At 35.9% G+C, this 15,776-nt stretch overlaps 1 protein-coding gene across 4 annotated transcripts in view; it reads right to left on the bottom strand.

The window, feature by feature from the left end:
* Positions 1-15,776, bottom strand: part of Exoc4 (exocyst complex component 4) — a 768,512-nt gene that overhangs the window by 675,778 nt on the left and 76,958 nt on the right. The window lies entirely within an intron of this gene.

The following is a 15,776-nucleotide window of genomic DNA, read 5'->3' as shown; positions in this document are numbered from 1 at the left end:
TACATTTCAAAGTGAGTGTGGGCTAGGTAGCAAATTCCAGCCAATTTTGCATACATAATGAGACCTTGTTTATGAAAGTGAGTGAGACAGAGAGATTTGTGTGTGTGTGTGTGTGTGTGTGTGTGTGTGTGTGTGTGTGTGTGATTTTTCACAGACCTTTGTTATAATCAAGGAAAACCTTCTGATAAGTTATATTATATGCCAAATATCCCTATAGTTCTTTATACTATAGCCTTTACCCAAACCATCTTTTCTTAAAAAGGAGGACATAGCCTCACACAGTAGTTCTTAACCCCTGTGAGCAGGTGGAGAGGATTATCTGATGAGCTGAGATCTTTGTCCCTACTAAAAACTACATGATAAAAGCCCTATTAGGGCTGGAGAGATGGCTCAGCAATCATGAGGACCGGAGTCTGTGTTCTAGCATCCATGTAACAACCTAGATATCCCTGAAAATGCCTGTAAGCCCTAGATATCAAAGCCAAACAAAGACAGCACAAGAAAGCTACAAACTAAACCAGTATCTATTATGAACCATATTTCTCAACTACATATCTATATAACCATAATGATTCATTATTCACAGCATTCATTATTATAATGGCAGCATTATCCATAATCACCAAATTTAGAAGCAACCCAGGTGCTCACCAACACATTAACAGATTAGCAAAATGTGATCTACATAAACAGTGGCATGTCATTCCACTTTAAAACTGGGGAAGCCTGACATACTGCAACATGGATGAATCTTGAATACATCATGCTAACTGAAATAAGACTGTCACAAAAGACAAATACTTCATGATTCCACTTATGATGAGGTACTTAGTGGGGTCAAAATTCCTAGAAACATAGTAGAAGGTTGTTTGTCAGGGACAAGGAAAAGGTAGAAAAGAATAGTTACTTCTTAATAGATACTGAGTTTTGAGTTTTACAAGATGAAAGGAGCTATGCAGATGGATGGGGGTATTGTCGGCACACACTATGAATGTACTAAATACTACTGATCTATACATTTTAAATGACTAAAATATAAGCTTAATGATGTGTATATTTTAACATAAAATATGCACTTAAATATGGACCAAAGGTATTTTAGTAACATGCAAGCTCATTCTTATGAATAAATCCTCTATATATTTGTCCATGATGTCTTATTAGACTCATTAGGCTCCCAGAAAGTCAGAGAGAGACCACATTCATAGGGCATTCAGTACAATACAGTATGTTTAATGATACAGTACTCAATAAAAATAATGTCTAATACTAATGAAACTGGAAGTAGAACCCAGAGGCTTAGCCTCAAAAGATAAAAAATCTAAAGACAAGTTTTTAAAACATCATCAATACTTCCAAATCTAATGTTATAAAAAATATACATTTCAGTTCCTGGTTTTGTTTTATACATGAAGATGTGAGATACCTCAGGCCACAGAAATACTCTATCTAGCAAATCCATCCCCACAGCAAGGCAAGGAAAGTATTCAGCAGCAGGGAGCCGCCTCAATTCAGCATGGAATAGGAGGAAATGAAGCTGAACTACAAGAAGAGCTTCAGGCAGGAAGAAAAGTAATGGAAATGTACCTGTTCAAAATGCTCTTTATAAAAAGCACACCTACAAGTCACAAACAGGACACATACAAAGAGCCACCTAGACATCACAGCTCCCTGCCTATGGTAACTGATAAGGTAAATACAGTTTAAGTCAATATGGCCTGCAATGACATGGCATATAGCTACTTATATGCACACTAATATGAGAACTAGGTCATTAAAAAGCAATACATAAGCAAGATATGAATAATGAAATGCCATGCCCATAAACAGCACATCTGTTTAAAAACTTAGTTTTTTGTTGTTTCCTGAAATTACCTAAAGCATAAATACTTAACAGATCCAATATTAATTGGTTTATATTATCTATTTCACTTACATCAGCTGAAAATTAAAAGGCAATGTAAAAGGGTAATATAATCAACATGACTAGTCTAATATTCACAAACATCTACAAGGTCAGACAGCATCACTGAGAAAAAAATACAAAAATAATTTAACTGAAATTCAATAAGGCTTCATGCAATACTCATAACACACTTGTGCATCTTTCCAAACTCCTCATGTCCACATGATTTCCAAGCACCTGAATTGCAATAGCGGATACTCAGTATATAGGTATTAGGTATTTTAAAGCTAGAAATATATTACTTTCATCTCCAATTCTCTTATCCTCAACTTTATATTGTTCTAAAGATCCTAACAACTAAAGATGAATCAAATGTAGTTTCTAGAATCTTAGTGCCGGATAGGCTAATGTAACACACTAAAGAATGAGGATGGCTTTTACCTTGTTATCTGTCCTACAATCCTGCTGGCTACAAGTATTTATTATTTTCCACACCACTTTGTTTATATAGACCTAGGTGGATACAGACAGAGACAGCAGAGGACAAACATGGAAGGAGGGTCTCACCTGACTGAATGGACGAAAGGATTAAGGAGAAGATAGCTAAGATACCTTCTCAAGCTCTAGACTTCCATATTCACATTAACTCTCCATCTCTGGTTACATGGCTTAGAGCCTGTTATATGTATACCTGTATTACTAACAGCACATAAAAAAAAAATTAGCAGATAAAGGCCCAGGCATGATGGCACACACCTGAAATAAACACAAGACGAAGACTACCCAGGGATATACAGAAAGACACTATCCCACAGAAACTGAACAAAAAATAACAAGCAAACAAGGTGAATACTCTATTCATGAAGCTAAATACTTTTTGTTTAATGACTTCGTAAATGAATATAGAAAAAAATCTAGACCATCAGCCCATGGCTGCTTTCTTTCTTCAATATTTGTAAGATAAAATCAGCAATTTGTATCATGGTTTACCACACACACACACAACAAAACTGCAGAAGACAAGGCCCTTTAATTCATTGTTGAATATGCAATATCGTATCATTTAGCGCTACTGCTTGTACATGTTAATTAGGGCATGATACAATGGCATTGTTTACTATAGGAACTCTTGACAGATGTCATTCATTATATTATGCACAATATACAAATTGTGTAAAGTTATTATACAGTAAATGATTTAAATCTATGTAATTTGAATTACATGTTGTATTTAAACAATATTAGCTCTGTATAAGAAAAGAACTGTTTGCCAGTATTGAGCAAAATTCAATATAAAAAGGAGCCTTTGTAACAACAATTAATTTAAAAAAAAAAAAGAGGCCATGCATTTGAAAGAGAGAAAGGAGGGTGCACAGGAGAGTTTGGAGGGGAGAAGGCAAAGGGAAAATGATGTAATTATATCATCTCAAAAAATAAAAGAAGTAAGAAAATCAAGGAGCCTTTGAAAAGTTGTCAAGCCTAATTGGAGCACTAAAGTATCAAACAAATTACCTGTCTACAATGCCACACCACAGATGGGACCTGGCAATCCTGACAATAGTCTTGAAAACAGTAAGAAATTGCCACTAAAAAATAATTTGTGTGCCTCAAAAGCACACTGTAACTCATATTTCTGAGATATCCAACTTGCTTATTACATAATTATACATAAAATATAATTCCTGAAATTGAAAGGAAATAGTCTGGCTCAAAACAGACAGTAAAATTGCTGAAGACAAGAAAGGTGAACAATGAATGGAGCCAGGGTGTGGAGCCAGTGATCTCCTGATGGAAAGACAGACAAGAAAGCTAAGATTGGCCCATCTGTGTTAGCTAGCAGACCCTTACTGTGCTCCACTGGCCTGAGAAATCCATTCACTGTGGGTGCCACAAGCCCAGGAGCAAAGCAAGCTCCTACTTCAGCTAGAAAGCTAGTAGATCTCCACCAATTCTCATCCTCCATTCTTCTTTGCAGAAATTCTTGGTCAAATATATATCTTAGTATCACTCCTTTCGCCAGTGAAAAATGACTCCTTACATATTTTGTTCTAATTAATGCACCCACTGGTGCAGAGGAGAACAGTAACTGAAGCACTGGTTGCCTCTGGAGTACAGAATCTTGATTAGGGTCTTTCAAATGTTAACTAACTACCCCTGGAGTGTAGATTCCTGATTAAGGTACTTCAAAACAGTTAGCTAAGAACCCCTAAGGTGCAGATTAAATTACCTTAAAGAAACCTACAGACAATAAAACACCCCACTCCAGAAAAGAGGTTGCCCAAAAGGAGACTATCTGAGGTAGACAGAACAAGGATATCAATTCACAGAAAAGGACTCCACCCTGCTGACCTGAAAGCATTGAGTGTACACAGGGACACTATGGACTAGTGTTGGCCAAGAGGGAAAGACAGTAAACTTGTTTAAAGCAATGATAAAAAGTATTTTAAAACAAAACAAATGATCTACTGAATCCTTTTATCATGAAACAGAGCTTAATATCCATTAACTCATTTAGAGCAAGGACCTTTGAAGATCCAGAAGTAACAATCACAGAGGCTGCTAAAATAAAACTGGCATACAGGACAAAGGGAGGGGTAAGAACAGATGAATAAAATAACTGAGAGTTCACACTGATAATCAATAAAATATACTGGATTGCAATCCATTGTCGATACTCTTTAAGTCCAATTATTTAGGTAAACAGAAGGATATAGGGAAAAAGAGTAAGAGCTTAAAGTCATATAATTTTAGTTTTGATTATCTCTATACTTTCCAGGTGTGAGATCATGCTCAATTATTTAATCTTCCATGATCTCTACCCTTTCATCTGTAGATATTTTATTATCAATCTTACAGAGTTGTGCTTAAATAAAATAGTATGATATCAAAACTCAACAACAAGAAAAATACTGAAAGGGTATATATTGCAAACTTCAGCTTTGTGAACTGCCAGATCAGCAATGTGCCTGTTAGGTCCCCCATCCCTTGGTATTTTCTTCAGTAACTATATAGGACAATAAGAATAAACAAACCACACAAAAATCATCAATAGGTACATAGATAGATGATAGATAAGATGATAGATGGATGGATGATAGATAGATAGATAGATAGATAGATAGATAGATAGATAGATAGATAGATAATAGACAGGCAGATAGCTTGAAAGGAGAAAAACTGCTCCAAATTCAAAACAACTATAACTTAAAATAATATTCTTAGAAAGCACATCCCATGCTCAGCCCTGCCTTTGCACTGCCACAGTCAGGGTGTGCATCTATGTACGCACGCGTGACACTGGGGAAACTAATCTCCTATGGCAGTGTGGAAGTCAGGGCAACTTTGTAGAGTCTGTTATCTCCTTTAGTGGGCTCCAAGTACTAAAATCCATTCAGTTGCCAGGCTTTCACCACAGGTGTAAAGCTTTACCTGAGCCATCTCACAGACCTTGCCACAGGTTTTGTAGCTGGCAAAACTAAATGGTAAATAACTATAATGAAAAGAATTCATAATATTAACGATGATACAAAATCACTGCAAAGTCATCTTCATAAAAGACAACATCTATTTGTGGTTACAAATACAAAAATCTTATCCAAGTGGATTGGTGCATTGACTACAAGGAAAGGGATGTAAAAACAAGCACAATCCAAAAGAGCAGATTTTAAAGTATAGCTTATAAAGGAAGGCAGTAAGACTAAGACAAAGAGGAAGAGAGAAATGCCTTCTGGCTAATGGACAGTTAAGAAATAATTTTAAAAATGTAATGGACTCTTATACTAGACAGCCAAAATTCAGACAATATACAACCTTTCCCCACCACCAAAACAATTTTTTTAAATCCATAAATATATCTAGACTTTGTTATACTAACAGAAGAGGGAGCCAATGAACTGAAAAGTCTTTAAAGTACTCCTGTGCCACAAAAAACGAGAAAAAAATATTGAACAATTCATACTGGCATACCATAAAACAGTCAAAAAAAACCTAACACCACTACACACAATAAAAGAAAAAACACAAAACACAAAAAAACAAGAAGGCAACACACTAGATGTAAACAATATATTCAAATAAAAAATTTGAAAAGTTAAGCTACCTTTTGCCAGAAATTAAAAATCTAAACATAGACATAAATAAAATATAGGAAGATATAAAAAGTGAACAAACTCAGGGAAAAGGTAAAATGAAAAGACAGTTATCTCATACATGTTTTAAAAGTATAAAATATCCATAAGAAAATTTAAAAGATATTTCAGATAAAATGATTCAGAAAAAGGTGGGGAAAAATAAGATTTAAAAGATCAAAGAGAAAGTAATTTAACAGGAAACAAGGCACAGAAAAAAAATAACATTAGCATGAAAAATACAAAATTAAACACTAAAACAGACTCATTATATAAAATTACAAACCAAGATTTTTACCACAAATTTTCTTTTCTTTTTTTTTTTTTTTAACTTACAAAGGTCTATTGGGTATCTGGGAAAACATATCCCAAATAATCAACTCTAAAATGTACCTAGGTGAAACTAATAAATGTCTCAAATTAAAAAGAAAATCTAGCAGATTACATCAGCATGGTCCTGAGGTCCTAGGTACTCAGAAGGCTGAGCAGGAGGCGACTTGAGGCCATCTGCTCAAACTACTATTGTCCATCTATTAGATAAAAAACAGGAAAGCACGGCAGATGTCATACTAGAAAAGCTGTTGGGAAACAAGCCCCACACACTGGTGATGGGAAAGCAGCCTAGCACTATTCTACTAAAGGATGATTCCACGCACCTCCTAAACTAGAGGTGGACACTCATCCTTACCTGGCACCACACACAAAAAGTTACTCTAAATAGATCAGAGCCCTAAGCATAAGATCTAATACAATACAACTCATAGATGAAGACAGAACCAAAGGCTCAGAAACCTATTTAACAAGGCTTCCCTAAGACGACACTAAAAGCACAGGCAACAAAAGGAAAGACAAATGTGACTTCATCAAAATTTGAATGAAGGTCTACAATGGACACAACCAACATAATAAAACAAACACGAGAAAATACTTGGACTTCATATATCTGAAGAAGAGTTAATATCTAAAATAAAAAACATCTACAATTTGCCAATAAGAGAACAAATGCCCCAATTACAAAGTAGGCAAAGGACATGAGTAAACAATTTTCAAAGATGACAAACAAACAGGTGATACATACATAAAAAGATGTTCAACATCACTAATCACTAGGGAAATGCAAATTAAAACTACAATCAAATATAACCTCAGACCAATTAAGATGTCTACTATCAAAAACTAAGAAAGAAAATGACAAGTGTGAAAAAACAGAACCCATATGCAGTGTTGATAAGAACATTAAAAAAGTGTAACTGCAGCGAAAACACTGACTATTTCTCAAAAAACTTAAAAATAGAATCACCATATGATCGAGGAAATCTAGTTCTGGACACCAACGCAAAAGATCTAAAAGGGGATGATCAAGAAAATATTTACAACCGGGCAGTGGTGGTGCACGCCTTTAATCCCAGCACTCGGGAGGCAGAGCCAGGTGGATCTCTGTGAGTTCGAGGCCAGCCTGGACTACCAAGTGAGTTCCAGGAAAGGCGCAAAGCTACACAGAGAAACCCTGTCTGGAAAAACCAAAGAAAAAGAAAAAAAAAAAGAAAGAAAATATTTACAGCACAACACTGCTACAGTAGCCATGAGGTAGAAGCAACCCAGTCCATAAACAGGTGAGTGGACAAACAACACACGGTATCTGAGCAATGGAACAGTGTTGAGCCTTGAGGAGGAAGAACATTCTGACACACATTACAACATGAGCTTACCTTAAAAGATTATGCTGAGCAAACTAGCTAGTCACAAACGACAAGCACTGTGATTCCACTGGTATGCAGTGTACAGAGTAATCACTCACAGCGACAGCAAGCTCATGCTCCATGGCAGGAGTTAAGGAGGGGAGGAAAGGAAAAGCTGTTGCTCAATAGCTACAGACTTTCAGTTCTGAAAGATGAACAAGCTCTAGACAAAAGCTGCACAGCAGAGTAAATACACCTAAATCATTGAACTTAGAGATGGTGAAGATGGTAAATTTCTAATCAGAAATCTACAGAAATTTCTTCAAAATAGAACACAGTATGAGTAACAAAAATATTAGTAACAAATAGAAAATAAATTCTTGTATCTTATCTGATCATAGTGAAAAAAGCTAGAAGCTAATAACAAGAAAATTGTGACTCATGATTATTCAAGAATGTATTAATTAATTTCTATGTGTTTAATTTTTCTTGTTATTAGCAAGGAAAATTTTAAATTCCTAGAATCAACTGAAAACAAAACCACAACTTTTCAAATCCTCTGAGATACATTAAAGGCAGTTCTAAGAGAACAGTTTATGTGATTTTACATTTTAAAAAAATTGAGAGACAACAAAACAAAAATAAACAAACAAAAACCTCAAAACAAAAGAATAAACCAAGCCTGAAATAGGGAGATAGAAAAAAATAAAGAATAGGGCAAAAATTAATGAAACGGAGACTAAAGAAGCAGCACTAAGAAGCACTGAACCCAGAGTTAGTTACGAGAAGGTAAATAACAAACCCTCAGCAAAATAACCAAAGGAAAGACAGAAAAATCTCAAAGAAGTATAAATAGGAGTGAAAACAGGGGGCACTACCATAGATATCAATGAAATCCAGAAAACAATTATGGAATTCTTTGAAATACTAAATAAAAAAAAAAAACAGAGGGTCTAGAAGAAATGAATAAATTTATAGATATATATGACCTGCAAAATTAAGAAAAGAAAAAAAAACAACAGGTTGATAACTAACAATGAGATTAAAGTAGTAATAGTTTCAAGAAAAACTCAGAATTCACTGCTCAAGGATGTGAAAGAACAGGCATGTTCTTCAAAGTATCCCATTACAAAAATAGAGGGAAGGAATACTCCTGAACTCATCCTACAATGTCAGTATTACCCTGACAACAATACCAGATAAAGACAAAAGAAAAACAAAAAATTATGGGCCAATTTCTTTGACAAACACAGATGCAAAACTTCTCAAGAAAATTCTTACAAATCAAAGATCAAGAACATTCAGAATTATCTATTATGACCAAATTGGTTTTATCCAAAGGATGAAAAGATGGTTTTAACATATGCAAACCAATAAGTATAATACAGCACATAAAGAGGTCTAAGGACAGAAATCACATGATTTTTCTCAAAACATGCAATAAAAGTCTTTGGCAAAGTTCAACATTCCCACATGATAAAAGCCATAAAGAAACTAGGAATAAGCTGGGCAGTGGTGGTGCACTTGGGAGGCAGAGACAGGTGGATGGATCTCTGAGTTCAAGGCCAGCCTGGTATACAGAGTGTGTTCCAGGACAGCCTCCAAAGCTACAGAGAAACCCTGTCTCGAAACCACACACACACACACACACACACACACACACACACACACACACACACACCCAAAAAAAAAGAAACTAGGAATAGAAAGAACATACCTCATCACAGTAAAAAGCAAGACATAGCAAACCTATAGTTAACAGTATACTGAATGGGAAAAAAATAAAAGCATGTCCCCTAAAATCAAGAATAAAACAAGGGTGTCCACATGTCCCATGCATACTCAAATCAGTGCTTGATTTCTTAGGCTAAAGAGAGAGATGAGGGATAGAGACAAGAAAGGAAGAAGCTAAAGTATTCCTATTTACAGAGCACAATATGCTACACTTACAGGACCCTAATATTCCACAAGAAATCCTCATATCTGATACTTTCAGCAAAGTAGTAGGATACAAAGTCAACAAACAAAATTCAGTACAACATATATACCAATAATAAACATACTAAAAAGGAATCAGAAAAGTTTACAATATTCAATAAAAGCAGAAGAAAATGTGAATAAGTATACCCAAGGAGGTAAAAGATTTCTACAATGAAGAAAACTTTAAGAAACTGATGAATAGCCTATAAATGGGAAGACATCCCAAGTTAAAGGATTGGTAAAATTTATAGTGTAAAAATGATTGCAGTAATAAAAGCAATCTACAGATTCAATACAATCTCCATCAAAAAGATCCCAGACAACCAAAGCATCTAAGGGGAGGGGAGATGCTGAAGATACCACAGTACTTGATTTCAATTACACTACAAAGCAACAGTAACAGAAACAGAGTGACAGTAGCACAGAAACACACATATAGAGGGCCCAGAAATAAACCCATGTATCTACAGTCACCTGATTTATAAAAAGATGCCAGTCTAAATTAGTCATTGACAAACAGCAAAAATGCAGTCCATATATACAATGAAGTTGTGTTCTGCCCTAAATAAGACCAAGACAATGTTCTTTGAAAGGGAAATGGATGGAAGAGGGGATAATCATATTAGATTTAAAAAAGGCAAACTCTCAGGGAGACAAATACCACAAGAGTTCTCTTCTACATGTATTTTAAAATACGTGTATAAGACATGAAAGTGGAGGGGACTGTTTGCCAGGAAGAAGAGCCGTGGGTAAGGGGCAAAGAATGGAAAAAAGGTAGTGGAGAGTTGGCCATGTTCAAATATAGGACATGACTATATGAAAATACTAAAATGAAACCCATCATTTTAAATAATTGATATTCTATAGTTTACAAAATAGGAAACAGGGATGAGGAAGTACTAACCTAGTGGGACTCACACGTTAATGGTATATTGATCTCTAAGATATGAATCATATAATCTCTTCTTATAATATTTGTAGTAAATATATTTAAATAAAGGTCTTGATTGTTTTTATATTATTAATATATGGCCAGTAACTTACTATTCTATCTGGCTTCCCTTATATTTTTCTTCGGTTGTACATATGATTTATCAAAGACGTCAACACAGGCATTTAATGAAAACAAATACAAAAGGAACTGGAGATAATCCTAAACAAAATCAGCCAGACCCAGAAAAACAATGGAATACTTGATTGAAATGCCAATGGAGTCCCTAACCAAAGTGTCAGTTCCCAAAGAAACTATGGGCAAATGTCTAACTGTGGTGACTAATAGTCACTAATAGGATACCAACGAACATGCTGGCCTCTAGGTACATTCAGTAAACTAGTGGCTCCTCTCAGCTCTTCTCACCCTGCCTGCAACCTTAAACCTCTCCAGCCCTGGGGCTTCCCTCCCCTTCCCCCAGCTTCTCTTTCTATAGAACCCTGCCATTTAGGCCATGAGCTCTCTCTTAGTTCTCTGGCTCCTTTAGGTCCCTTCTTGGGCTTCCTGCCTCTCCCTCTCCTCTCTCTTCTCTTCCTCTCTCGCTCTCCTAACTCTCTCTCCTTTCATGGCATGGTTCAATCTGCTAGTCATGTTTATTCCCTCCTATCTACAATAAAAACTTGCTCCTCAACCATACCTAGGAGAGGCCATTTCCTCACTTCATTCACTAAAGTCAGAATTCGAGAAGAGTCCTAGCATTTTGGTAAACCAGAATATCATTAAGTCTTACATAAGATTATATGAAATAAGATGCACATCAAGAAAAAAGCAGTAATGTGAAAGAAAATTTAAACTGTGTTCTTTTTTAAGTTTTATTACTTGATCTATGTTGTATCAAAAATGAAAGTAGTAAAAAGTCCACTTTTGCTACAGTCATGATCATAGCAGCCCACCAGGACATGAATAAAATGGATCAAGAAGTCACAAATGAAATGGCTGGGAGTGCTTGCTCAGTCACAAACTTTTCAAAAGTTCTTGGCCAAATGGAAGGATACACTGGGAGTTCAAAAGCCTAAATCAACATTTTTACTACAATTACTGACTTTTCTCCCAATCTTTCTAATTCTTTAGATGAATTACTACATCTAAATGAGACAGTTTTCCCATACGTTACAAAATACTGTAATGACATGACAGAGACTATACAAGAATGGAACCAGCATAAGGCCAAGTGAAGCCATGGAACCTGGATGTAAATGAACCAAGCATTAGATCTCAATGGAATCACTTTCTGAATAGAAAAATGATTTTTGAAATAATAGCGGAATAACTAATATTTTTCTATATATTACTAGCATGAGATTTCCCTAAAGAAAAACGCATGCTCATATTTCCCCTTTATTCTACTAGTTTGTTTTATTGATTAACAGATAAATAATCTTTTAGGTATAAACTTTTCTTTCTGGTTCTCCATAATCTTCCCTGTTCTTTATTATGCCATTTGTAATCTGATTCATATGTAGTAGGAAAGCAATGCAAATTCCAATTACTTGTCTTTTAATGTTACTTGCTTCTACCAACCTGTGCCTCAATTTTGCAATTTATAAATGAGTACTTTAGTCAGATAGCACATACACACATGTAATTCCAAATAACTTTTCTTAAATATGCCTAAGTATAATGAATATAAAGATGACATTCACAGTGGTAATAACAAAAAACTGCCCTAAAATGACTTCCTAGCACTGTTGCATCCATTGAACAACAAAATGTAGTTTGGAAAGCATCACTTACAAACTATGATAGAAAACTTCTCAGAGAAAAGTCACACTTGCACCTCTAAATAAGGCATCTGCAAAATGACTCATCCACAAGCAATCAGAATTCTCATTTAATTAATAATAACCTGAACATTCTCAGGAATCACCTCCAACCTTAATTTATGGCACCCCAATGGGAAATCCGTTCTGCCTGGGGATTCCCTACTGGAACTTCCTCTATAAAAGTGTCAATTCTAATGGATTACACCCTCAATCCTACTGTTTCACAAGATGAGAGGGGAGTTTTAAGAGCCTATGTTAAATTCCCTGCTGAAAATGTCTATTACTTTCTCAGCTGACTTGTGGAGTACTCCACAAATAGACACTAAAGACTTGCTGTTCTGAACCAAGAATTAGACAAAATTTCTGCACTTTATTATGGTATATTTCACCAGCCTCAAGCTTTTATATGTTCTTAGTAACATTTTATGTACTCTCTCCATAATGTATATCTTCTTCGCTTGTACAATCTCTTAATAATGTGATTCAGATTAATCGAGTCCTAAGGACTAGAATGGCAATGACTTAAAAAGATTTCACCATAGAATTCCAAAAACGTCAAATTTTTCACACATTGGTTTTTAAAGATAACTTAAGACAGAAAACAGCTCTGCAGAGTATGGTAAGCAGAATGATGGACCCCCATCATGCCTAAGTCACAAGGCCTATGAGTAGGTCACCTTACATGGCAAAGGAGACTCTCAGATATCATTAAAGTTAAAGACTTTGAGATATCGAGATTAGCCTGAAGTACCCAGGTGAGCTCAGTCCTCTCACAGAAGTCCTTTAAAAGGGAGGAAAAAGGCAGAAATGTGGGTCTGAGAAATACAAGAGGGAAAAATATCACCTAGCACCACTGATGCTTTCGAGAAAGGAGAAGTCAGTCACATAAGGTGACAACCTCTAGAACCTCATAAAGACAAGGAAAAAGAATCCCCAGAACCTGCAATAAGAAACATGGTCCTGTAAATGCTTTGATTTGGGCCCAATGAGACATGTGTTATGTTTTGTTTTGTTTTTCCTAAGAGTCCTATGTAGCCTGGGCTGGCCACTAACTCTCCATGTACCAAGGCTGACCTTGAACTACTGATCCTCCTGCTTCTACCTCCTGAGTGCTAGGATTTACCATGATAACCAGCTTCATGTTAGGAATGCTTGTGTGTGTGTGTGCACGCACGTGCACACGTGCACATGCACTCATACTTGTGCACATGGAGGGCAGAGGTCAAGATCAGATGTCTTCTTCTACGGCTTGCCACCTTTTTTTTTAGGCAGTGTCTCTCACTAAACCTGGAGCTTGCTATTTTTGGCTAGACTTGCTAGCCAGTGAGCCCCTGGCATCTAACTGTCTCCATACCCCTTCTTCCCACTCTGGAGATACAGGCACATGCTGCTGTATCCAGCTTTTTTTTCTTTCTTTGCTTTCTCTGTGTGTAGCCCTGGCTGTACCAGAACTCACTCTGTAGACTAGGCTGTTCTCGAACTCACAGAGCTCTACCTGCCCCTGCCTCCAGAGTGCTGGGATTAAAGGTGTGCACCAGCACACCTGGCTACGATACCCAGCTTTTAGATGGTGTTCAGGATCCAAACTCAGACCTTATACAGTAAGCACTTTACCTACTGTGCTATATTCTTAGCTCCTTGTGTTATAATTCTAACCTACAAAACTTTAAGATAATTAATAAATTTATTTTGGGTAAGCCATGTTTATGTACAAAAAACAAACACACAATGCACAACTTGTTTATCTACAACAGCAGCAAACTGATTTTAAAAACTCAGCTCCAGCATGGAAATCCAGATGCTTCTTAGTCAGCTGGGAAAATTAAACCCAATCACTAACCTTGCTGTGCCTCAGTTTTCCTGTATGTAAATGAAGCTACTAACAATATCCATCTCAGTCGATTCAAGTAAAGCACTTCAAACATTGCTTCCCACCTAGCAGGCAATAAATACTTCATAGCTTAGGCTATTACTAATATGAATCAATATTATAACTTTACCTTCTTTTTCATTCCCACCCAGGAAAGTCATAATGGCAACAGTATCCAAAACAGTCCAGGAAATAAATCCTTTTAAAGAGAAAGACTTTTACATATCTCCAAATGTGGTTTCCACAATGGTCCTGGCTCCACTTAAGCCAGTATGAGGTTCTTCCAGAGTTTTCTAATAACAACAAAAAGTCACTGTGGGAACATGAATTCCACTACATGACATTGTTAATTCTAGAAGCTGACAGAATAAAGTGCCCATCAGAAAGTAAAAGTGGTCTTATTAAAAATAACATATGTAACAAGCTGTAATTGGCACTTTTAGCTTATTTGAAATGTATATAGCACTTTCATTTTACAAAGCTGACCTATAATTTCTTTATAAACAATTAAAATTTTTATTTCAATTGGACAATGACTCAGCAACATTGACATAAATTAATATAACCAGGCTGTAGCTGGAGTTTTCTCCAGTCCTGCCCAGGCCCACAGCCACTCAGACCCAAATAAACACACAGAAGCTTGTATTAATTAAAACTGTACGGCCTAATGGCTCAGGCTTCTTGCTAGCTAGATCTTACATCTTAAATTAACCCATTTCTATAGATCTATACCTTGTCACTTGGCTCGTGGCTTACTGGTATCTTTACATCTTGCCTCCTCTGTGTCTGGCTGGTGACTCCTGACTCAGCCTTTCTGTTCTTGGAATTCTCCTCTCCCTTTATCCTGCCTATACTTCCTGCCTGGCTACTGGCCAATCAGCACTTCATTTATTAACCAATCAGAGCAACACATTCACAGCATACAGAGCGATCGATATCCACAGCACCAGGCTTAGTAGGATGGTTTACTTAAAAATTATAAAGATATAATAATAACAATTTCCAAAAAAGGTAAATAAAATACAAACCAAAACTAAAGGTCTGTGTGTTATTTTAGAATTCTGGACTCACAGAAGTATCTCTACCCTCATAGAAGTATCAAAAGCTCAAAGAAAAGAAACACTGAATCAGAATGACAGAAAAAGCTTTCTGAACTATGTGAAGGGGACTGAGTACAAACCTCTGTACAGAATAACAAAAACAACTAGTGTTAGAGATTTAGGAAAAATTGGAAACTAAATAAATCAACAAAAGAAAAAAAACATAAAATAATTTTTATAGTTCCCTATAGCAAAAGTAACAAACATCAAGATCACAAACCTAAAGGACTCTAACTTAAATGAGATTGTTTTCAGTGAAGCATGTCCCAGTAACTTTCAATTAGTTACATAAAATGACTAGTTCAATCCCAATTCTTTTTTAGCCTTTCTTCTTTTAAACTATTTCAAAGTACTATACAG

This window comes from Peromyscus californicus, unplaced genomic scaffold (assembly GCF_007827085.1).
Source record: "Peromyscus californicus insignis strain IS unplaced genomic scaffold, ASM782708v3 Scaffold_6__1_contigs__length_162567912, whole genome shotgun sequence".
NCBI lineage: Eukaryota > Metazoa > Chordata > Mammalia > Rodentia > Cricetidae > Peromyscus > Peromyscus californicus.
The sequence above is the reverse complement of the archived record's forward strand: the minus strand, read 5'-3'. Positions and strand labels throughout refer to the sequence as shown.